Below are 23,442 nucleotides of genomic sequence, written 5' to 3' on the forward strand. Positions count from 1 at the left end.
ATGGATAAAGAAAAACTGGTTCAGACATAAAATGGATTATTTAGTCTTTAAGAAATGAGGAAATCCTGTCATATGCTACTACAAGGATGAACTTTGAGGACATTATGCTGAGTAAGAGAAGCCTGGCACCCAAAGACAAATACTGTAAGAATCCTCATACATAAGGTACCGGAAGCAGTCAGACTCTTAGAAATCGGGAGTAGAAGAGTGGTTCCAAAGGCTAGGGCAGGGAGGAAGGGAGAGCTGGATCAATGGGTACAGAGATTCAATTCTCCAAGATGCAAAAGTTCTAGAGGTCTTTGCATAACAATGTTGATATAGTCAACACTACTGTAATATACACTTAAAAATGGTTCATATGGTAAATTGCATATTTTAAGATTTTATTTATTCGTGAGAGACACAGAGAGGCAGAGACACACAAAGGCAGAGGGAGAAGCAGGCTCCCTGTGGGGGGCCCGATGTGGGACTCGATCCCAGGACCCCGGGGTCATGACCTGAACCAAAGGAAGATGCTCAACTGCTGGGCCACTCAGGTGCCCCTAAATCTTATATTTTTTATGTTTTTTTTTTACCACAATAAAAAAAAAGTGGGAGATTATCCTGGATTATCTAGGTAGGTCCAATGTAGTCACAAGGGTCCAAAAAAAGTGAAAGAAGAAGAGAGAAGAGGACAGAGGAATGTAACAGGAGATGTACTTGACCTGCTCACTTAAAGAGGCCCCTACCTGGAAGGAGGCCAACAGCCAACAAATGCAGCCTCAAGAAGCTAGAAAAAGATAGGGAACAGATTTTCCTCTAGAGCCACCAGAAAGGCATGCAACTGTGTAGACACCACACCTTGACTATGGCCCAGTGAGAACCATCAGACTTTTTTTTTTTTTTTAAAGATTTTATTTGCTTACTCCTGAGAGACACAGAGAGAGGCAGAGACACAGGCAGAGGGAGAAGCAGGATCCCTGCAGGGAGCCTGATGTGGGACTCAATCCCAGGACCTCGGGGTCGCACCCTGAGTGGAAAACAGACAGTCACATGCTGAGTCACCCAGGCATCTCGAGAACCATCAGACTTCTAACCTACAGAACTGTAAGGTCAAAAAATGCTATTTGTTTTAAGCCAAAAAAAGAGGGGGCAATTAGAACCCCAGATCTTTCCCCCAGCTAATGGGGCCAGACAAACCATCCTTATTTCCATGAAACAAGAACAGGATCTTATTTAAAAAAATAAAATATTCAAATATTCAGTGACCAGTAAAAACTAAAACATGCTAGCAGAAAATAAAATGTCAACAATACTAAGAAAATCCCCCAGAAAGTAGAACAAAAACACAGAGACAAAAAAATTGTTCAGAAAAAAAACAAAAGAAAATGAGATAATCAAACCAGTGAGTTCAAATATCCAACTAACATTCTTGCAGGAAAGAGAGAAAAGAGTGGAAAGGAAATTATCTGAGAGTAGTACAAGAAAATTTCCCAAATTGAAAGGACCACTGACATCAAGAGATCCTAAGACCTATGTCCCAACTGGAAATTTCAGCATTCTGGGGATAAAGAGTCAAACATTTTCCAGAGAAAGAAAGCAGTTCACATACAACCAACCAACTGGAAAGCAGAATGGCCGGAGACATTTCAAAGTAAGTATCACAAAGCTCAGCCACAATCAAAACACAGTCTTTATAATAAAGCAAACATTAAATATTAATGTATCCACACACTGTAACAGGACTACAGATACAAAATAGAGACAGGGTGAGGAGGCGCTTACCTAGGGTAAAGGTTATGTGTGAGGGCCCAATCTTCAGCAGGAAATCAATATAGAAGTCTAAAATTTTAAAAGAGATCAATAAATGGCATTTACAGCATATGGTGTGCTGTTTAGAAATAGGCAAATATAAGTGAATGTAAGGAAAAGAGTTGAAAGGGCTACCTCTGGGCAAAGGAGTAAGGGCAGCATAAGAACAGGGGATGGCCGTTATACTATGATTTTTTTTTTCTTAAAGATTTATATATTTATTTTAGAGAGAGAAAGAGAAAGCATGAGCGGGAGAGAAGCAGAGGGAGAGGAAGAATATCAAGCAGACCCTTGCTGAGCATGGAGTCCGATGCAGGGCTTGATCCCAGGACCCTGAGGTCATAACCTGAGCTGAAATCAAGATTGGACACCTAACTAGCTGAGCCACCCAAGCACCCCTGATATAGTATTATTTTAATTATAAACAATGTGCTTGTAATCACCTCAAAATAAACAGAATACACGGATGAATAGATGGAATGAAGGAGGAAAGAATATTTAACAAAGCAAACCTACAAACCATCCCCTGGTGGAGATCTCTGAAATAACAGCTTTCCTAAGCTGGGGCACATAGTTATTTAAGAGCTCAGAGTAAAACTTCTGATCATAGCATCACATGCGGATTCTGAATGCACTGCACTGGAAACAACTAACACAGTGACATGCTCTGGAAAACACTACTGGATGCTTCAGAAATGTGATCAATAATAGAGATGCTGACATCAGATATGTATGTAAAAACAGGAGAAAGGACATCTGGGTGGCTCAGTGGTAGAGCCTCTGCCTTCAGCTCAGGGCATGATCTCAGGGTCCTGGAATCGAGTCCCTCATCGGGCTCCCTGCAGGGGGCCTGCTTCTCCCTCTGACTGGGTCTCTGCCTCTCTCTCTGTGTCTCTCATGAATGAATAAATAAAATCTTTTTTTTAATTATTATTATTTTTTATTCATTTATGATAGTCACAGAGAGAGAGCGAGAGAGAGAGAGAGAGAGAGGCAGAGACATAGGCAGAGGGAGAAGCAGGCTCCATGCACCAGGAACCCGATGTGGGATTCGATCCCGGATCTCCAGGATCGCGCCCTGGGCCAAAGGCAGGCGCCAAACCGCTGCGCCACCCAGGGATCCCTGAATAAATAAAATCTTAAGAAAAAAAAGACTGGGAAGAAAATACTCTTGAGGTAGGAAACGGCATTAGCTACAATACCCAGTTTGATAAAAATACATGATTATTAAATACACTATATTTGACTAAATTAATTAAATGTTACAAATAGGCATTCGACTCTTACCTCGAAGTGCCCAAAATATTCTTCATATTCAAAAATTCTTTACAAAATCAAAAATTGTGGAGGTTTTTTTTTTTAGTTCTTCTCAGGGGAAAACATGGGAAATATAAACCGAGCATAAGAGGTACAGGAAGAAATTAAAAACCCATTTACCTGAATCGTGTTGTTATTTCTCTACATCAGCCTTCCTTCCAACCTAGGAGGAAACAATAAGTAAAATAAAATATAATGAGCTACATGTAAAAAAAAAAAACTAAACTAAAATCCAGGGTAACCACTGTTTACTTCTTATTCTCGTCCCATAGCAATACCTGTGCTTTCCCACTTCCCGGCTGGTTTCTCGCTACCACGGTATACAGAGAAGATGTTATTAGGCAAAGCCATGTGAAAGCAAGTTTTTAAATCTCCTGTGAATAAAAAACTGTACCCAAGCGCATTTAATGGTATAGCATGAGTTTCAGAATCATCTGCTTTTATAAATTACCTCTCCTCTACTAAGGCAGATAATTTGCTAACTGATGATACAGAGAAAGATTTAAAAAAAAAAAAGCAAGAGGAAATCATTTCTCAAACTCTAAGAATTACAACGACAAGGGCAGCACCATGTTTAAATCTTCACTTTTGTACCAAACGCAATCCCTAGCAAGGCAAGTGGAACATCTACAGACTACATATATATAAATGCAGATGATCGAAAAGCTTGGAAATCATCTTTGATCCGCATCCCCTTAAAGGCTTGGACTTGCTTCCTCATTTAATTTCATTAAAGACTTTCCCAACTAAGAATGACATAGCACCCTTCCAATACAGGTGTGAATTATGGTACCTCCAGGAAGAGGACAAAGTTCACTTTCTAAAAAAATCCATCGGCATCCATGTTAATATATGGCATGCATACAGCAAAGCACAGCAGTCTTGAGTGGCTCACTTAGTTGAGCTAAAGCAAATACACATGTGGAGCCACCACTCTCCCCAAAGGTCACCACTGCCCTGACTTCAAATACAACGCATTCGTGTTTCCTGTTGGGCAAGGTGCCGTTACCCTGGCACATGCCTGGGAGTCCACGAATCCCCGTATCTGGACCAAAATAAAATGCTCTGGGAAGAGAAATGCAGGTAGTCACTGACTACAAGGACTTATCTCAGAAAGATGTTGACACGTCTGGGGAAGGTGTTTTGGCTGATTGGATGGTTGTTTGAGGTCAACCTGCAGGATCTCTAGAGACTGTGGGACAGATGTTTTATGATATAAATAGATGAATGTTCCACTGGCAGTTAGATTCTCCTTTCTGTAGGTACAGAAACACCTATGAAAATACAGGTAATAATCAAATGACTTTGTGCTAAAAACTAGGCTAAGGTACTGATAGTCATTTGATCTTCTAATTGCTGTGAAGCCTGCAGACAGATAAGGACACTGTGTCTCAGAACAGGTAAGGGTGGGGATCCCTGGGTGGCGCAGCGGTTTGACGCCTGCCTTTGGCCCAGGGCGCGATCCTGGAGACCCGGGATTGAATCCCACATCAGGCTCCTGGTGCATGGAGCCTGCTTCTCCCTCTGCCTGTGTCTCTGCGCCCCTCTCTCTCTCTCTGACTATCATAAATAAATAAAAAATTAAAAAAAAAAAAAAAAGAACAGGTAAGGGTGCTACTCCAAGCTAAACAGTAGGTGAGGCAAAACTGTTCCTCTTTTTTTCTTAAAGAGTTTATTTATTTGAGAGTGAGCATGAGAAAGAGAGAGAGCGCGCCCAAGAGTTGGGGGAGGAGCAGAGGGAGAGAGAGAGAGAGAGAACCAGACCCCCACTGGGCAGGGTCCCTGATGTGGGGCTCCAATCCCAGGACCTGAGATCATCACCTGAGCAAAGGCAGATGCTTAACCCACTGAGCCACCCAAGCGCCCCCAATTTCGCTCGTCTTTACAGCTTCTATGCAGGTGTAGACACACCAAAAAAACAAAAGGAAAATGTTCACAGAAAAGAGGCCAGGCTAATTAGATACAGAATATGCTATATGGTTCCAACTAATGAATCATTTAAAGAAAAAGAACCAAGTAATTCAGTGTCCACAGAAGTCTTCTGAGTTACAGGAAAGCTGACTAGTTCTGTCACTTGTAAGGTAGGCCCACTTATCTGCCTGGGCCTCAAAGGAGCAGTTTCAAAAGAAATCCGTACCTTTCACAAGATGTAATTTTCTACCGTGTTAATTTGTTTTTTGCTCTAGATGCTTCTCCCACTGCAGCAGGGAAATCTAGAGAACTTGATGTCCATCAGAAAAAAGTCACAGACGCAGAGACAACGTGCCACCAAAAAGTTACCGAGGAACCTACTGACAATTCCACCTTCAAACGACATGCCATACCTGCATGAATATTTAATTGTAAGTACTTTCAAGAAGCGGGAAACAGTTCAAAACAGAGAACTTTCTATTCTCCTTGAGGAAGGAGAGGAAAGAAAATACCCAAAAAGAGTGGATATAAGACTGTGATGCACTCGCCGAAGGGCAAGTAGCTCATAGGGCCTTCCTGCACCCTCACTGCCAGGTACAAGACGATGGTGAGGACATGAGCTAGGACCACCGGACACCATCGGTAAATTAAGTAAATGCTGTCGCATTTAATCCTAGGAGAACCCTAGCAGGGAGGGGTTGGGTTCCCCGGCTAATGGGAGCAGACACCAGGCCACAGTGCCAAGTAGGAAGGAGATCCCATCAAGTCTGCAGGGGACCAAAGACACAGGACAGTTCCGGCTCCCAGGTGAAAGCCACCAAACCTGCTGTTCAATTCCAATTCACTTAAGGATTCTTTCACTATTTCCTGGTTTCAAATTGGTTTTGATTTGTCCTGAGTAAAGGCTACCGGGCATGCCTTCCTCCTACAAGAGGGTTAAGGTCTTGACAGTGAGTGGCTTGAGGACAGAAACAAAAATAGGCCTGGATGGACTCTTTTTATCGAGGAGCTAACGGTTAAAGCGGCTGAGAGCCCCCGGGGACTGTGTGCACACGGAACCTGGCACAGGGACAGCACAGCAAAGCTGCAGGTTTTTCTACCCCCGACACACGCCGCAGAGAAATAACGGGGGTTCTTTCTGGGGCTTGGGAGTAAGCCAGGTGAACTGTGCTCACCTTGGCACAGCTAAAGCACCTGGGGGCCAGGCGGGGTACTTATCTACGTTAACCCACGCACAGGCGCAATGCTGGGGGGCAGAGCACCCGGCAAGGTAGCCTGCCCTTGTTCACTAATTGTGGACAGTGGCACTCACCCTGCTGTGCTACTGCTGCTGACTCCCCTCAAGAAAACCACACCCGGAGCACAGAGCTCAGAGAGAGAGAGGAGTGAGCTCAAGCAGCAAGGCTGAGGAGAGGAAAGATTCAAGGTCACGACACTCTGCAAGGCGGGCAAGCCCTCACTTCTCTTCCTCCTGGATCAGGGAGGGCAGTGGCCTCCTCTGGGGGGGCCGGGTCAGTCTGACAGTTTGGGAGGGAGAGGCTGTCCACAGGACGACGGGGCGACAGTGCTGAAACCAACTGCCATTGTCCACCCCAGACACGTGACACGGAAAGGGCAGCGGGCACGCTTCGCTGTTGGCAGCCCTGGCCCAAACTGTGCAATTCAGTTGTTTCTTCTCGGGGGGCGGGTAACAGTGTGAAATTAGACAGGAACGAATACGGAGCCCAGTCACAGCACAAGATCAATTTAATTACACTTTTGTATTTTTATTACTTTTTTCATTAAAATTTCGCTTTATTAGAATAGTAAAAAACCAGTACAAGTTTCCTCATTCTCACTCATAAACAGCAAATGCAAATTAACCCTTAATTTGAAACTTCAAAATCCAAAGTACAAAGTTAGTGCTTTCCTCCTAATCGATAAGATTCAACAAACACAGTTTAACGGATCCAGTTTTTTTCCTTTGCTCTGCTTGGAGAAGCAGCTCCGTGGTCTCTTGGCAGCGGGGGGCTTCAGGGCCAGCTGGCGGGCCCCAGGCACACGGCTGACCGGAAGGGGCACGTGCACTTGCACACCTGCAGACACCTGCCTTCTGCTGGCGGCAGCCTCGGCCTCTGGGCCAGGGAAGCCTTGAGCTGCCCCTCACTGCACGGCCTTCCTCCTTTCCACCAGAAGCCTAGCACGGAGAGGGAACAGGGTCTCCTGCCCCCCTCCCCAGCCCCTGCTTCTTCCAGGAAGCCCCAGCTCCTTCTCCAAGCTGCTCACCAGGGCACAAAAGAAAACGCAAACTACAAGGAAATCCTCTGTGAACTCCCCTGGCGACTTCTCAACTTGCCTCTCAAAAGGCTTTCTTTTTTCTTCTCTTCTGTAAAGTGCATCTGAATAGAGGAGTTTGGAGGAACGGGTTCATCTGAAAGAAAAGGACACGTTTGCAAACTGCAGCCCACTAACATGTGGGAGCTGAGGGAGAGCATCTGGGGGAGAGGGTGACATTTTCAGAAAGATACAAAGCACTTAGTCATTCCCAAAGATGATAAAGAGAAAGCAACTGTACTCCAGGAAGCGACAGAGAAATCGATGGGAACAGAGTGAACTGGTAACCGCCCAGAGGCGAATCCTTGGAGGCCTGAGGGTGACCTCTGGCGAAAATCACACCTCGCGCCCCTTCCCCAGAGAGAAGGCAAGGGCCTTCCCGAGAAGGAAAAAGGAAAGAACCCTCATCCTTCCGCTGGGCAGACCTTGGCTGGGTGGGGGCGCGGGGATGCGGGAGCAGCTCCTCTGAATGAGCCCGCAGTTCAGCAGAGGAACAGGCAAAACAGTATTCCCACTTCTGGGTGCCACGTGGTACAGGGAGGGAAGAGCAGGCATCCGGGCGCTTCCCTGCCAGGAGCCCTGCACCGTTCCTGGACATCGTTCCTGGACATCGCAAGGATCTCATTTTGACCCCTGAAAGCAGCCTGAGAGACCCACCAATGTCATCTCCTTCTTCCTGGTGGAACTGAGGACGTCTGGGACACAGAAAGGGCTTTCAGACAAACGCAGTAGTTTTACTCTAGTTAAATCTTCAGATATCTCTGCCTCCACCCCAAATATAAGACGTATCCCTGTTGTCCCTGCCAAAGGCTGCCCAGAGGAGTGTCAGGTGCCCAGAAGCTCACGGACTTTCTGACATCTCAAGGTCCCCCCTGCCTCCTTGGAGGAGGGTCCGGCTGTCACAAAACCACTACCGTGGATGTGCCCATACAACCTTCCTCAACGTCAATCACAGCTCCTCAGGGGCCAGGGCCGTGCTCTGTCCCTGCTCATCACGCTCCCGGCACCTGCGGCAGCTAGAGATCATCAGCCACAAAATCCTGTATTTTTCTCTACCAATTCTATGAATACAAACTTCTCAGGTCAGTTCACCCACCTTACTTTGCACATTTAGTCATCATTTTCTTTTCTTTCTTTTTTAAAAGATTTTAATTATTTATTCCTGAGAGACACAGAAAGTCAGACAGAGACCCAGGCAGAGGGAGAAGCAGGCTCCATGCAGGGAGCCTGATGTGGGACTCGATCCTGGGACTCCGGGGTCACGCCCTGGGGCAAAGGCAGACGCTCACCCCCGGAGCCCCCAGCTGCCCCACTTTGTCATTATTTTCAAAGCTAGGGGCCTCTCCACCTTCAAACGATCTGTTCATTGTTACATGTGTGACTCTGCACTTCTCCCTACCGGCCTTCCCCTGTCAATCATGCCTGGCCTCAGGCTTACAAAAAACGGAAGTCAACATATTTATAATAATACAAGAATTTTCTACGTGATCTTTTACTTAAAAAGAACATTGTTCTCAAAATGTCACAAGTGCACCAGTAAGGCCTGGATGGGTAAGGACTCCCACCCACCATCAGCGTAATTTACTTTCCATTAGACCATCCTTGGGCCATTGGGCACCATTCAGAAAAGTCTTAATTACAGATGATCAAAAGCTATAATCCTTACAAAAAAAACCACCTCAACGAGGTCTCCCCCAGCGAGGTCCCAGCAGCCTCCCTCTTACACACCGTCTCCCCAACTGGTCAGGAAGTCTCACAGGCAGAGATCCCGTCACGCTGCACAGGAGCTGAAGCACCGGCTCCCTGCCCTGCTCCCGTCCTGCTGGGCCTGCACCCTCACCCCCACCCCCCCCAGGGCTCCCTGCTCCGAGCCTGGGTCCTGCTGCAGAGGAACCTGAGGAACCTGAGGTCTGAAACCTCTGCGGAGGGACCCAGGGGTGAAGGGATCCTCGGCGCCCCAGACCCCCACAGCTGGGCGTCTCCAGGCCAAGAACCCCTGGGCCAGGACCAACTCGCGCCCTCGGCTTTGCTCTGACTCCTCCTGGAGGCCTCGGGGTCGCGCCCCCCGCCCCTCCCCCACGGGCTCCGGGGCCTCAGGGTCGCGCCCCCGCCGCAGCGAGTCCCTCCCGCTCTCCGCGCCGCCTCGTCCCGAGCCCTGACCCCCGGGCTCCTCCGCGGCCTCCGTCCGCGGCCCGGCTGGGGCAGGTGCAGGCCCGCGGCCCAGGGAGCGACCCCAGAGGCGCATCCGCGGCGTCGCCGTCAGTGCTGCCGCCCTTTACATACTGAGGAGATGTTCAACGCCGCGGGCGCCGACGGGAGCCTCCCAGTCTCCTCCTCCGACACCTGGAAGCGGCCGCAGACCCTGCGAGGAAACGGGCGTCGGCCGGCGCCGCGGAAGCCTCTCCCGCCGCGTCCCACTCAGGGGCCGTCGTCGCCTCAGCTCCGAGGACCACGCGGACCACGTGACTCCAACGGCGGGAGCGCTCCGGCCCCAGGGCGCCTGCGCGGCCCCGCCCACTTCGGGGACCCTGCGCGCGGCAGCCGCAGCCGCACAGCCACCGCGGATTGGACCTGCGGGAGCACCTGACCCCGGCGCAGCCGCTCATAGGCTGGCCGGGAACGCAGGGCGCCGGCGCCGGCCAATCACACGTCGGCCTGAAACCCTGGCCTCCGGGTCCCTGGGGGAGGGGGTCCGCCGACGCCACACCCTCCCGGGGCGTGGCCCCCGGCGCAGCGGGTCCGGCCGCGGGGTCGCCTGCACAGTCCCCCTGCCAGGGCACCAAGGACCCCGTTCCACGGAGACGCCCCTGCCCCCTGCGCCCCCCGGGCTGCCCGAGCCGGCTACGGGCACGAGGAAGCCTGCGGTCTCCTGCTCCTCTCAGCGGCTGTGGGTCATTTAAAATACCCGAGGGGCGCCCGGGGCCCAGCGGAGGAGCGGCTGCCCGCGGCCCAGGCCGTGACCCCGGGCCCCGGGATCGAGTCCCCGCCGGGCTCCCCGCACGGAGCCGGCTTCGCCCCCTGTTCGCCCCCTGCCCGGGGCCCTGCCCCTCTCTGTGTGTCTCTCATGAATCAACAAGGTAAGGTCTTTTTTCATTCATTCATTCATTCATTTATTTTATGATAGTCACACACAGAGAGAGAGAGAAGCAGAGACACAGGCAGAGGGAGAAGCAGGCTCCATGCACCGGGAGCCCGACGTGGGACTCCATGATCGCGCCCCGGGCCAAAGGCAGGCACCAAACCGCTGCGCCACCCAGGGATCCCAAGGTAAGGTCTTTAAAAAAAATTAAATATCCGATGATGCATGGCCCCCGCCTGCCTCTTAAACGCCGCAGAGCGCTGGCCGCTCGGTGGTCACGGGACAGCTGCATCAGGGACCGCGCCAGGGCTGCCCTGGGTGGGGGATGGGGTGAGGGAGCTGGGGGGTCAGCGGGGCGGGGGGATGGGGCGAGGGAGCCGGGGGGGGGGGGCGTGCAGTGGGGGATGGGGTGAGGGAGCTGGGGGGTCAGCGGGGCGGGGGCGGGGGCCGGGCCCCAAAGCCAGACTGCGGACACCCGGGCGCGTGCCTGGTGCGCAGGGCCCGACTGCGGGAGGAGCGCCCCGCGAGGGCTGAAGCTCCGCGCTCAGCCAACCAGGCTGGAGAAGAATTTCTAGAAGGAGTCCGGGAAGGACGCCCAGGACCTCGCGGTGCGGCGGGCAGGGCAGCGGCGGGCGGGGCGCCCGGGTCAGGGGCCTGCAGGGCTCCCGCCGCAGAAGGCAGGCAGGACTCGTTCTCCGCCTGAAACACAAGCTACCCCACCACAGCACTTTGTCCTGCTCTGTTCTATATTAATCAAGTCATCCGCTTTTTTCCCAATTCCTCCAATCTTCGAGTCTCTCATGGAGTCAAATAAAACCTATGATAACACGTTCATTTTACATCTACAGGAAACTAACTTTTTGAAGATCGTGCCTTAGCAGTGCTGATCCGTTTTAAACACTGCTCCATCACAAACATGTAGAAAAGCATCCACAGTCCTAGGAACGGGATGACCGCCAGGTTATCAGCAATGAAGTAACTGGCCCGTGCTATCTGGGAGCGGATCCCTAGGATTTGGACCAAGCCACCCAGGGGTAACACACACATGTCCATGCCGCCGCAGTCCCTTATTTCCCCAGTAAAGCCAGTTACGTTGCTGGTCCTTCCTGTACACCAGTATGTGACAACTGATAGAAAGCCTTGAATTCCAGCTGCATAGACATACGTGAGGGATCCACTTCCTTTTTTTTTTTTTTTTTAATTTTTATTTATTTATGATAGTTACACAGAGAGAGAGAGAGACACACACACACACAGAGACACAGGCAGAGGGAGAAGCAGGCTCCATGCACCGGGAGCCCGACGTGGGATTCGATCCCGGGTCTCCAGGATCGCGCCCTGGGCCAAAGGCAGGCGCCAAACCGCTGCGCCACCCAGGGATCCCCAGGGATCCACTTCCTAATGGATATCATATAAACAAAATCCAAGTTGATGCATGGAGCAGATGGTGTGTGTGCACACACGCCTGTGTATAAAAGCAGCTAAAAATACAGCCAGACCCATGCAGTGAAGACAGGTGGAACACACAACCTAGAAAGTGAAGCAACTCCATTTATTCAGAAAAAAAAATAATAATCTTGGTTCTAATCTGTTGCCCTTATGCTTAAGTTTTCCAAGCTAAAGAGCTAGCCACCAAAATTCGCAAAGCGAGGCACACGCACATAGGCACAATTATTTAATTCTCAGAGCCTTTAAACTCCCCCCAAAACAGGGGCCTTGGGTTCTCTACCCATCACTTGACAGGACTTCTTTAAACAAAGAACTACAGACATCAAGCAGATAACAGGGTCAAATGATTCCACTTTATAGAAACAGTGAGTAGGAGGTTAATTGTGTCATTCATTTTTCTAAACGTTACAAGAAAACCCGTGAACTAAAAGCCAATGATTTCTCGATATAAATAACCGCGATGCATGAAAATATATTGCACTAAGGATTTACACAGTAGAAATCACAAAGATTCCTGCAAGTAACAAGTCTTCTACTAAGACTTAAAATAGGAATTTATGTAATTTACAAAATGTATTTAAGCACAGTTTTCAAAGCTATCACAACGCATTCAGGAAAGCATTTAAAGCTTCGTGCACATGTAAGACTACCGTTGAAACCACATCCTTAGGTTTGGAGAACTCAAAAGTTTCAGGTCACTCCCAGATCTGTACAGGCACCCCCTTGACCAGAAAGATCTCCTCCTCCTCGTCTCCGGTGCCTACTGCTCCCTTCAGGGCCCATCTCCCTGGCTCTCCACTCCCTGGACGGCTGTGGAATTCCACTAAGACCTCTTCTCTGGCCGCTATCAGCTGTTGCTTTGCTCCAGTTTTGCTCAGAGCCTTGAAAATGCTGATGCACACGGAGACTCTCCAAAATATACTGCGGTGAATCACCACCATCTCTTGCTTCTCAGAATGCCAAAGGCTACATCTTAGAAATCCGTATCCTGGTGAAAATGATTCACTTAGCTTGGCTCTTGAGTTTCTTCCACCGAGTGATTCCTCAGCCAGGAGCTAAGTGTCCATGGGTGGGGTGGGGGTGGGGGTTGACTCTCACCCCCCAAGGTGACCTGAGCACTTGAACAACCACTCACTGCCCTGGTATCTCAGGTTTACATCACTAGGTAGTAAGGACCACAGGCTACAAAGCATCACCTCCCTTAGGAGGCCCAAGTTAAAACAACATCCTCAAATGGCTCAGTTATCAAACAATCTAAATGAGACTCAGCTGCCCAGATAAAAGAAAAGGGACTTTTTGGGGTGAATTTCTCCTCTCTTGGTAAGTGAAAATCTCTGTGTAATGTATTAGTTTTCCCACTTTTCCCCTGGTTGAAAAAATACTAGATAATTTTTTTTAATAAAAACATTATTTATTATTTGAGAGGGAGGGAGGGAGGGAGGAAGAGCATGAGAACAAGCTTGGGGGAAGGGCAGAGGGAGAGGGAAACCCAAGAGGAGCCCCACTCGGGGCTCAATCTCATGGTGCTGAGATCAGACCTGAACTGGAAACGAGTCAGATGCCTAACCTCCTGCGCCCCCCAGGTGCCTCAGGTGTTCTTTGAATGGTATTAGAAAATAAAAATACACACAGACAAGAGAACAACCAATAAACGTTTACCAGGCCCTGATCAGCAGCACTCACCACTGTGAAATACTTCTTTCCAGTCCTTTTTTAGGAGGACAGGAATCTTTGATCCACCAATGTATATACACGTTAAAAATTATTTTTTACCTTTCTGTATAATTTTTCTGTATTTCTTGCATATTTTTATACACTGTATACTTCTTATATATATAGTTTTTATGTTCTTATTTTATGAATTCATTTGTTGTTTACGTTCAGGATTATATATGCAGTTTCATAATCATTTTTTCTTATCACATACTGACGTTTTCAGGCTACTAAACTATTAAGATATTCTTCAACATCTTTGCCCTGTCCCCTCTTACGAGAGATGGTTAATTCACTGCTTATGGACAATTAGGTTTTCCTTCAATTTCTTTTTTTTCCCCCTCAATTTCTAATAACATTTATTTCCTTATAAGAGTTACTGAGATTTGCCATAAAGTTTGGAAACTCGATTGGTTTTACCACATGAAGGACATACATGTGTACTATTTTATAACTTGTTTTCATCCACGTTGTATCCTAAACACCTTCTTTAAATATACTTCTTGGTTATTTCCTAATTTTTTTAAACAACAACCCTGGGAACCAAATTTCACGTGATCTTCATGAGTCAAGGTCATCATTGAGAACATCGGTAACCTTACTACGCCATTGCTATGGGTGCAAATAATAGGTACGCAAATCAGGATAAACAACTCCAGGAGTTGCCCTAAGTCTGTCGTTTTGTCGGTTTTTTAAAGAATTCTCCACTGTCGAGCTTTTTAATCAGTGGCCTTTCCCTTGTGAAAGTAAAAAAGGCATAAAATAGCTCTCAATCCAAGTGTCTGCAAAGGGAGTTACTGATTCGAACGGGCTTTTCCCAAGTAACACTCCCAGTCGCCATATAAGGAGGAGCGGGAGAATTATTTTCCTGTTACGACTTGGATGATTTCAAAACAACCTCTCTGCTTTATGAATTAGTAATGAAAGATCTCTATCAAGTTTCAATGAACTTCTTTCCCACAGTCAGTAACAAATGCATATCCCTCAGCACCTCCAAATTTGTGTAAGGGCATCTGGAGAAGGTTTACTCCAACACCTGCAAATTCTTTCCCATCATTCATCAGAAGACATTTCTGCATTTATCAGTTTCCCCAAGTTCTATGGCTTAACTGATTAACCGCAATCCAACTTTTGCTGTTTTTTTTTTAATTGTCGTATAAGTGACATGCGATATCCTATTATTAGTTTCAGGTGTACATCATAGTGATTTGATATTTTTATACATTATGAAATAATCTCCATGGTAAATCTAGTTTCCATCTGTCACCGAAGTTATTACAATATTATTAACTATATTCTCTATGCTGTACGCTATATCCCATGACTTATTTGTAACTGGCAGTTGACCTCTCAATCCCCTTCACCGATTTCTCCCATCCCCCAGCCCCTGCCCTGCTGGTCATCATTTGTTTCTTTTATTTAAGAATCTGTTTCTGTTTTGTTTGTTCAGTTGTTTTATATTTTAGATTCCACATCTGAGTGAAATCCTATAGTGTATGTCTTTGTCTGATTTTCTCCACTTAGCATAATACTCCCTACGTCTATCCACATTGTAAGCAATGGCAAAATTCCATTTTTTATATCATGGCTGAGTAATAGATTCCTGTGTGCTTGTGCGTGCGCACATACACATAAACACCCCAACTTCTTTAACCATTCGTTTACTGTTGGGCACTTAGGCTGCTTCCATATCTCAGCTACTGCAGATAAAGATGCAGTGATTAGGGCAGCCCGGGTGGCTCAGCGGTTTAGCGCCGCCTTCAGCCCAGGGCGCGACCCCAGGGTCCCGAGATCGAGTCCCATATCGGGCTCCCTGCATGGAGCCTGCTTCTCCCCCTGCCTGGGTCTCTGCCTCTCTCTCTCTCAGTCTCTAATAAATAAATAAAATCTTAAAAAAAAGAAAAAAGATCCAGTAATCATAAGGGTAAAGGTATCTCTCTTCAAATTGGTGTTTTAATTTTCTTCAGATAAATACTCAGAAGTGGAATTGGGGATCCTATGATAGTTCTATTATTAATTTTTTAAAGAACTTCCAGTGGCTGCACCAAATTACATCCCCACCAACAGCACAACCAGGGTTCCCTTCTCTCCACATCCTCAGTAACACTTGTTATTCTGGTCTTTTTGATGCTATTCTGACAGGTGATATATCTCATTGTGGTTTTGATTTGCATTTCCCTGATGATGAGTGACTTTAAGCATCTTTTCATGTGCCTGTTGGCCATCTGTATGTCTTCCGGGAAAAAAATATCTATTCAAGGTCCTCTGCTCATTTTTAAAATCAAGTTGTTTGTTTTTGATATCAAGTCATTGTAAATTCTTTACATATTTTGGATACTAACCCCTTGTCAGATATATGATTTGCAAATACCTTCTCCCATTCAGTAGGTTTTTAGTTTTGTTGATGGTTTCAACACCATCTAAATTTGAGGCCAAATCAACTCCATGAGATTAAATATTTTTTTAAAAAAAGATATAATTATCTGATGACCTTCCTTGCATAATTAATCAACTTCATTAAATGTGTTCTCAAAAAACACGTTTCATATTCAATAGGCATACTATGGAATGAATGAGAGCAATACCGTCAGATGAAGAGAGGGTATGTTTACCAGAACTGATTTCTAGCCCTGTTCCTATACAATGAGCACAGCAGTTGTCGAGTGACTTCAGGGGAGGTAAGCAAGTGATCCTTTAAAATTATATTTTACTGAGGGTACAGAAAGGGCATGGAAATTACCAGTACCATAAACAACGGCCAAAATCTATACCCAATTCATCCACAGAGCTTAAAACTCCTATCTGCCACACGACAAGGATACAATAAATTTTCTAAACAAGTGCAGGTCTTCAAACAATACATTTTTCATTCCCCCAAAACCCTGAAGGGAATCATCAGGATTAGTATATATGAGACTATTTACTCTGCCTTTAATTCTACTTCAATTCTGGGGCAGCCTACACAGCACCTTCTGTGGTGAAAGTGATGAGTCTCCTCACAAGTCCCCAGTGCTGTCAGTATTATTAATTTGTTTAAAGGAAAGACCACGTTCAAAGTAACTTTTCCAAAATAGCCACAAACCTGTCCCGCAGTTCCATAATGTGCTGTTTCAACTAAATCACATCAACTCTCCAAATGTCTCCCTTGGAAAGGTCAAAAATCACTCATTAGAAAATAAACACAGCTCACTCAAATACATCTGCCCAAAGCAAACTGCTAATGAGAAGAAAAGGTCCTCACCTCCACGAGGGTGAGTCCAGTCAGTGGCCAATTTATTCTTTGCCATCTCCATGCTTCTGGGTGTGTGTGTGTGTGTGTGTGTGTGAGATGTGTGAAACAGGAAGCCAGGTGAGATGCGATGTCTCATCTCCGATTCTGTGTTGAAATGATTTGCATTTACAATTATTCCAATTATTCTAACTATTCCAAATTATGAGCAAGAGTCGAGTTTGATTACTGTTGATTAAAAAATTGCCGTGGGAGGCAATGTAGTATCATGGTACAAATTTAAAATTAAGAAATGTAAATATGACACCTAGTAGAAGGCATTAGAAACCCGTGGGGACATTCTTGGGTGGCATGATCATCGGGATGCCCACTGGCAGCCAGTGAGTGGGGTCCGGAGAAGCCCAATGGCCTAGCACATGGGACAGGCCCACACAGGCAGTCCCGCCTTAAATAACAACTGTGAGCAACCCTGAGGAATCCTGGTTTCAGACCGCACGGTTTCTCAGGAGCTGCCCTTTAATGACCTATGGTTACATCATTTCATTCTGAGCCTCAAGCTGGTGGCAGGTGAACTGGAAAAATTACCATCCACCTCCCACAAAGGGTTCTTTGTGGGATACCATGATGGGGGCTTGGAGTAACTGCCCACGCTCAGGTTCTGGACCTACACATACAAACTATGAGACGCTATGTGTTCAGCTTAACCTCTTTGGTCTCCTCAGCCATAAAAACTCAGGCCAAAGACTGGCAGGGTTCCGCAGAGTAGTGGCTCAGTGCACGTCAGCTGTGCTACTGCCAGTGCAGGGCTAGTGACTAACGGGTGCTGGTGGCACTCCCACTCCGGGGCCGCTCAGGACCATGCTGGAACCCAAATACACACATTCAAAAGCTCAGCAACTGCACCAATCTCCCATCACTGGGGACAAGAACAATTAGAAAAAATATATAAAAATAAAAAACAAAAGTAGAGCCTATTCATTAGTGCATTAGTAACATTTTAGGAAATGGCCTTTCAAAACAAACCTGCAAACTAGTGTTTTGTCTTGTCTTTAAAAAAAAAAGACATACTGATGGCATTGACTAGTGAGGTTTCCAGGGGCATCCCACAATATAATTAATAGTCTAGAGGATCAAATGCAAAGCCCAGCTTCCAAACTCCAGGCTAAATGCTGGGACATGTAACCAAGCAACTAAACCCAATACCAGTTTCTTTGAACATCCTCACACCCTCATAAGACCGCACTTTGGAAAGATGGTGAAAAGGAGCCAACGACATTGCAGAAATGCCTAGGTATCAATAAGTTTAAGCTCTCCACACCCACAATGGGTTAACATGCAGGAAGCTGGCAGAAAAATGTCCCCACTGACTGGTAACACCTACCTGCAGATGAAAAGAGCAACAAGATAGTTCCGTGGCTACAGTGAGTTGCAAACCCCTCAGGAGCTGCACACTCTCCACTGAGACACACTCAGTGCATCCCCATGTCCCCATACCCGAAGTCCCTCATCCAAGGAACGAGCGAATGCCATCCCGTGCCCATCACAGCAGCCTGAGGTTCTGGGATTTTAATGGGGTGCTGGGTGCTGAGAGTCAGGACGGGCCTGTATCTGGTCAAGGGAGACACTTGATGATGAGGCTGTACCTGCATGAATTGATAGTTGGCTGAAATACCTTCAAGGAGACAAGGTTTAAAGAGACCTGTTGTACTTAATCAGCACCTTTTCACAGCTGCTGGCAGGATGGACACCATGTTATTCAGGCTAAATTCTAAAGGACAGGTGGTCGTTCACCTAACAGATGTTCAAAATTCTAGCTCCCCCAAACCTAAGCATAAGCCCTCCCAAGATTTTAAATGGACGTGTACTTAGACGGAGAAGTTTATTTTACAGATGTACTCAGCCGTGTGTGAAAAAATGAAGGATATACCTCTTGATATTGTTGATAAGAGCATTACAGTCTGGGGGTGGGGGGTGTAAATAAACACCAGTCACTGCAAACACTGGACCTGTGTGGCCGTCACAGCACATGGCATAGACTTGTATGTGCCGATACGTGACCATCTCAGGAAGTACTACAGGATGCAAAGCACGAAGCGCAGACTAGCGTGCACACTGCAGGCGGTGCGTGTTTGCACTTGCACAGAACACCACACAAGACAACCAAAACTACCTCGGAGGAAGCAACGGGAGGCTCTCCACTTTCTATATCCTTCTGTGCTGCTTAGGAAATGTTTGTAAACCACATGCATGTGTTTCCATTTTCCAATAGAAAAAAAAAAAAGAAACCATTTTACTTTTTTTTTTTTTTTAAGATTTTTATTTATTTATTCATAGAGACACAGAGAGAGAGGCAGAGACACAGGCAGAGGGAGAAGCAGGCTCCATGCAGGGAGCCTGACGTGGGACTCGACCCAGGGTCTCCAGGATCATGCCCTGGGCTGCAGGCGGCGCTAAACCGCTGCGCCACCGGGGCTGCCCCTTTTTTTAAAGTAAGAGTAGAGAAATGCTATCAGTCTGCCTTCAACCCTGAATCCAACATATTAAATGACAAGTGTGACCAAGGCAGCAGATTTTTTAAAAACGTGGAAATTATAGTTCCATGCTTCTGTACAAATCCACTACCTACCTTTCCTCAACTTTACTACGTGAGGCACACATTTCCCATGGATGCCTGCAGAAAACGGGCCCATAAAACATTTGAGAAGTTTGCTTTTGTATTCCAGTATAAATAATTCTTTAGTGGCCCTAAGTTTCTTGCGCCCTTACTGTAGTGCCAAGCACACAGTCTTGCATAAAGTAAACATCACAAAGAGCACCCTGTTTGTTGGCTGTTCCTCATCCCCCAGCCCAATGCCCGGGGGCTGGCACGACCCGCTCACGTCAGGGCCTATCAACAGAGGGCTTTCGTCCCCCCAGGATCACGCTGGGCGTTCCAGAACCACCCCACCCAGAAGAGCAGCCGGGCACCTGGGAGCGCACAGCCCTAACAAACGCCCCCACAGGCCCATTGCTCAACTACCTGGGGCCAGCCCAGCGGATACGGGACAACAGGTGTCACCTGTCCCAAGAAGGAAGAGATGTGGCCAGAGAGACCGCGGGGCTCCTGGACCCCAGATGAAAGGCCATCGACCGCCCCTAGACCTTCTCACGCCACATTCCTGCCAACACAGGGCTTTGGGACAATAAAAACAGCTCCCTCCTACCAGCACCTGGGCCTGCCTGCCCTTCTGGACCCGGGCGGTGTACGTGTGTGATCACAAGCGAACGGCTTAGCCCCTCTGCTCCGGGATTTCGGCATCTGCAAAGCCGTAGAGGCGATGCCATCTACCCACGGCTCACGGAGCTGCAGTGACGATGAGGCATGTAAGGCTGACACACAGGCACTCCCCCACGCGTGTCAGCTGGGATCATTAATTACCATCCTCGTCACAGACGACCCTGCAGCAGCCCCCCGCTGCACTCTCTAACTCCACACTAGCTTCCTCTCAGCAGCCCAAGTGACCTTAACAGTGGGGAGGGGAGGTCATCCCGGTTACTGTCCCCCATGGCGCCCCAGCAGCCTCCATGCCAACCTCTCCAGGCTGGCCGACCATCATTGACGGGGGGGGGGGAGGGGGGGGGACTCTGGCTCCATCCCCGCCTCCCTGCCCAACCCCAAAATAAGGTGGAAGCCCCTACCACATGCTCCCGAAACTCCTAAAACTCCTGCGTTGACCTTTTCACACTTACAGATAGGAAGGGGCCTACTTGGGACCACTCTGCCCCCGAGACTGTGCTCACGCGGCACGCACAGCACGCTGCTAGTAGCTGCAGGGTGACAACTACACGGCTGGCAACCAACTGGAGACTCTGGGCCCTCCTCTCCCAGCATCACAGCCCATGCAGCCTCTACTCGGGGGCACAACGCTGCGAGACAGGACTTCCAGGGCCCCATACGCAGTTCCCTGGCATCAAGACCACTCACGCTGCTGTACCACCACCACCGCCATCCGTCATCCCAGACTGACGCTCTGTACTGACTGGACAAGTGCCACCCACGCCCCTCCCCACGGCCCCCGGGAGCCACCGTCTCGCCCTGTCTGTGACTCGCCTGCTCCGGGGACTTCACGTATGTGGAGGTGTAACATATCTGTCCTTCGGTGGCTGCCATATGTCACCGAGCATTATGTCTTCAAGTGCATCCACGCTGTGGCAAGTGTCAGCACTTCCTTCCTCTTTAGGGCTGTGTCTGTCTAGGTCACATTTTATTGACCCGCTCATCCACCAGGGGACAGCTGGGTTGCGTCTTCTGCTTGGCGGTATGAAAAATGCTACTGAAACTTAGGGATGCAAACACCCTATTCAATTCTGGGGAGGGGGGGGCACATGCCTAGACCTGAGATTTCTAGATAATATGGCAATTCTGTTTTTAATTTTTGGAGGAACCACTGTATCTTTCTATAGTGACTGTGGCCACCTCACATTTCCAGCAGGGCTTCAGCATTGACACGTTCTGCGTTTGTCTGTGTGTTTCCAGTGGCCATCCTGACGGCAACCCTTCATTTTTTAAGCTTTAAAACTGGTTGACTGAACTAAGTTTTTGTCTCATCTGTGCAGCTAAGAATGTTATTAGCAAATCTGTTTCTCATGAGTATGCTGAGAAATAATTCTGAGAGGTTAATTTTCACAGAGCAGCTAAGATTTAAAAAACAAAAAAAGCCCAAACCAGAAAACTTTGGACACAAAATCACCCTGTATTCAAATCTGAAAGTGCCACTTCTGAGACTAATAAAGTGCCTTTTCTGAACTTCAGTTTACTCATTAATGGAACCAAGCTCCTAAGTTACTCATCTACGAAACACTCATTTCTACAAGCTGTTGGGAGAATTACATTACAGAACTGGATCATGCACTTGGCCTGTGCCTGGAGCCTGGAACCTCACGGACGGGACAGGTGATGAGGACAAGGGAATGAGTCGTGACTACCAGAATGCCACCAACACGTGGATCAAAAAAGATCTCATATTTAGCATTTTATACACGTAGATCCTTTCCCCGTTGACGCAGGTAAGCTTGTTCTATACAATTTACACATTTTTCTCCTCAAACCTCAAAGCTGTCGCTGAAGTGGCAACGGGCACTTGTCACGTATTTTAAATTATCTCAAATCTAGTTAGAGCAGAAAGGTGGAGCACATTGTGAGAGGAGATTGTTTTTCTCTGCTCTCGGAGGTAATGAAGAGTCCATGTCAGACGCCCTTTCAAACATGTGGCTTTGGCTAAATCAAGTCCTGTATGAAAGAGACAGGCCTACCTGGGATCTCTTGCACCTTCACCCGGCATCTCCTGTGAACTCCCAGGGCTTGAGGGGAAGACAGAAATCATTTAACCCAAACTCCCACCAAATACCTGCTGTTAGTTCTGTTTCTTTGGAGTTACTAATAACTCACTGTGAAACAGAAAATATTTGGGAACCCTTAAGCCAACCAATAAATAGAAATGGATTTTAAAATAAAAGTTCAACTGAAAGGGTGCTAATTCACCATGGAAAACACCTCCAGGCCCCTTATATGTACATGTGCTCCGGGCGTTTTTCTAAACACTTGACAGTTACTAACAATTTTAATCTCATGGGGACTCTGATTCAGATCCTATTAATATTACAATGCATTTTAGTTATTCTTAAAATTTTGATAGAGAAACGTTCGTGTAAAATAACACTCCAATACTTTAGTTATGTTACTGGCTTCGGGTTTCTAGACTGTCTGCATTTTCCATCTTGGTAAGCTCACGCAAACCTCTTTCTTTCTCCCAAAGAAGTGGCTGGAAACATAGACATGCCCTAGCAATGGAATCTGTTTAGGCTGATTACTTTGGGTTTAACCAGAAACTGGGGACGCCTGGGTTGCTCAGCGGTTGGGCACCTGTCTTTGGCCCAGGTCACGATCCCAGAAACCGGGATCGAGTAACCGCATCAGGCTCCCTGCAAGGAGCCTGCCTCTCCCTCTGCCTGTGTCTCTGCCTCTCTCAGACTGTGTCTCTCATAAATAAATAAATCTTAACCAGAAACTGTTTCAACCGTTGTTGCATTAAGATGCTTTAAACTGTTTTCTGATTTCAATAAATATGATATATGGGTGTGTGACTTTTAATCTTCCACTGGTAGTTCAAGATTTAGCAAGGGAAGTCAGTCTGTTTTTGGAAGAACTCCTTAACCAAGCCTAAGACAGCTCGTGGTGAAACTGACCCACTGTGACACAGGCCCACAGTGACACTGACCAGTCCAGGACAGTCTTTGGTGACACTGACCCACAGTGATGCTGACCCATGGTGACCCTGACCCATAGTGATGCGGACCCACAGTGACACTGACTGGTCCAGGACAGCCCACGGTGATGCTGACCCACGGTGACGCTGACACATGGTGACACAGGCCCATGGTGACGCTGACCAGTCTAAGACAGCCCACGGTGACACTGACCCATGGTAACGCAGACCTGTGGTGACGCTGACCAGTCCAGGACAGCCCACGGTGACGCTGATCCACAGTGACACTGACCCACGGTGACGCTGACCCACGGTGACGCTGACCCACCGTGACGCTGACCCACGGTGACAATGACCCACGGTGACAATGACCCACAGTGACGCTGACCCATGGT

General features: G+C 47.7%; 1 protein-coding gene and 1 long non-coding RNA gene across 12 annotated transcripts in view; one reads left to right on the forward strand and one right to left on the reverse strand.

The window, feature by feature from the left end:
• Positions 1–23,442, reverse strand: part of SGMS1 (sphingomyelin synthase 1) — a 251,242-nt gene that overhangs the window by 141,388 nt on the left and 86,412 nt on the right. For 3 of the 8 annotated variants that reach the window (XM_025441443.3, XM_025441442.3, XM_049101770.1), the window contains 2 exons: positions 3,229–3,271; positions 1,765–1,821 (listed from right to left, as the gene is read on the reverse strand). The exons of 1 other annotated variant lie outside the window; for it this stretch is intronic. The gene's annotated coding sequence lies outside the window, so the exon portion shown is untranslated. Of the gene's footprint in view, positions 1–1,764; positions 1,822–3,228; positions 3,272–9,615; positions 9,732–23,442 lie in introns of those variants that run through there. 4 more of the 8 variants (XM_025441445.3, XM_025441448.3, XM_025441444.3 and 1 more) reach the window with 3 other exon arrangements.
• LOC112656222 (uncharacterized) lies at positions 10,028–23,053 on the forward strand. Of its 4 annotated transcripts, XR_007406151.1 has the most exons (6): positions 10,028–10,219; positions 10,457–10,599; positions 10,910–14,204; positions 16,130–16,251; positions 19,719–20,165; positions 20,538–23,053. It is a non-coding gene; the product is annotated as an uncharacterized LOC112656222 (long non-coding RNA). The 4 variants fall into 4 exon arrangements; XR_007406150.1 differs by having other exon boundaries at positions 19,719–23,053; XR_003134199.3 differs by having other exon boundaries at positions 10,910–11,445; positions 19,719–23,053.

The sequence above is a fragment of the Canis lupus genome, chromosome 26 (assembly GCF_003254725.2).
Source record: "Canis lupus dingo isolate Sandy chromosome 26, ASM325472v2, whole genome shotgun sequence".
Lineage (NCBI taxonomy): Eukaryota > Metazoa > Chordata > Mammalia > Carnivora > Canidae > Canis > Canis lupus.